Source organism: Aplysia californica, unplaced genomic scaffold (genome assembly GCF_000002075.1).
Source record: "Aplysia californica isolate F4 #8 unplaced genomic scaffold, AplCal3.0 scaffold00143, whole genome shotgun sequence".
Classification (NCBI taxonomy): domain Eukaryota; kingdom Metazoa; phylum Mollusca; class Gastropoda; order Aplysiida; family Aplysiidae; genus Aplysia; species Aplysia californica.
In genome coordinates this window covers 1135674-1137471 of record NW_004797413.1, presented here as the reverse complement: position 1 = coordinate 1137471, position 1798 = coordinate 1135674, and the positions used below count along the sequence as shown (strand labels likewise).

Below are 1798 nucleotides of genomic sequence, written 5' to 3'. Positions count from 1 at the left end.
TTGGTTTTTTGGGATTTGTTTTTGGGCACGTGTTTTAGAGGACAGACTTCGATTCATCACCATTTTATATTGATCAAAGTTTTGAATAGCATTTGACAATGTAAAGTGTTTTTGAGAAGTTCTATGTCTGTTTTTTTCCATTATTTTGTTTGGTTATTCGTTAGTTTGTTTGTAATATTCCAACATCACCGCCCGTATAATCCAAGATAATGAATCAACAAGTACATGTATAACAACAGAAGCACATTGATGAAATAAGAAAAGATAAGAAAAGATAAGATACACCGGTATTGTCCACCATATCTTGGATGTCTAAAAAGGATAGTGGGGATCAAGTGGTACGATCGAGCCACAAATTAAATGCTTAGCTGAGGGAAAGAACACGCTAAAGGCCAGTAAAGGAAGACATACAGGTGGAGAAATGGAAATGGATTGGGCACACCTTGAGGAGACCCCCGACAAGCATCATCAGACAGGCTTTGAGTTGGAATCCACAAGGAAAACGTAAGAGGGAAGACCAAAGATGACATTGAGGGGAGCAGTACATGCGGAAATGGAAAAGGCGGGGACATCATGGAAACTCAGGACAGGCTTCGCTGGAGAAATGTTGTTGATGGCCTATGTTCCACTGGCACTTTAAAAGGGCAGGAGAGAAGAGAGAAAGATATATTATTACCTTATCAAATCTCTTTGAACGTCGTCAGTTTTGCTTCCTTCCCCTAGTCCCCTCCCCCTTATTTTCTGCTTCTTCCTTCCAAACTTAGAAATACTGGCTTGAAAAAAAAAGTCTACGGCCATACCACATTGACCTGCTGGTTCTCGTCCGATCACCGAAGTCAAGCAACGTCGGGCGTGGTTAGTACTTAGATGGGTGACAGCTTGGGAACACCACGTACTGTAGGCGTTTTAAAAAAAAAAAAGAGAAAAAAAAAAGAAAAGTGGGCGGTTGGCGGGTGCTCTGGTGTGGTTTGCTCCTTCTTTCCTATCAAACATAATAATATATCGTCTTTATCTCCCCTCCTTCTTTTTGTGTTTGTTACTCTCTTGTTACACCTCTAACCTTCGGCACTTATATGACCTTATTGTGTTGCAAGTGCCGTAAAACACTTACTAAAACTTAGATATTCTTAGATCTAGAAAAGCATAGTTCCAAACCACACCAATTTCCTTTCCTCGTAGACCCAGGGGCTCAGACACTCTGTATTTCAGACCGTATAACTGTGGACCTCATGGACCCATTTAGAAGATTATTTTTCTCCAGCCCAACATTTTCCTCCTGAGCAAACGCCGATTATTCAGACACAAACGATATTAAAATCCAACTTCAAACTTTTAAAGTTGCGGCTTTTCCTTCTTCAGTTAAAAAAAACACGTTAAAATGTCTTAAGGAAAGTTAAAAAATCCCCCCGGGAAAATCATAATAATAAGTGACATCTAAGCCTGTAAATCTCCCGCGCTTTCACCCGGAGATCTGGCCGCGGTGCAGAGATAAAGGCGAAAACTTCCCGGCATTTTTGTAGCGTGGTGAAATCAGGCGCTCGTCAAAGCAAGAAAATCAAAGAAATCGCCTTTTTGGGGGGGCTCGGGCTGCTGGGAAATTTTTATCGAATTTTCTTTTACTGACCTTTTATGTCCATTTAAAAACACATTCCTGTGGCGGATGATGCTGAAACAGGTTCATAAAAGGCACAAAAATTGTTAATTTCCAGTCTTCAAGGATACTCAAGCTTTGGAAGTCACGAATCTTTGGCAACTTTTTTTTTTTTGCTAATAATTTTACCTGTATAACACAGGCAAC

General features: G+C 40.4%; 1 long non-coding RNA gene and 1 pseudogene across 1 annotated transcript in view; both read left to right on the top strand.

The window, feature by feature from the left end:
• LOC101857787 overlaps positions 1 to 1798 on the top strand; it is a 61437-nt gene that overhangs the window by 17682 nt on the left and 41957 nt on the right. The window lies entirely within an intron of this gene.
• LOC118477577 lies at positions 787 to 904 on the top strand (annotated as a pseudogene).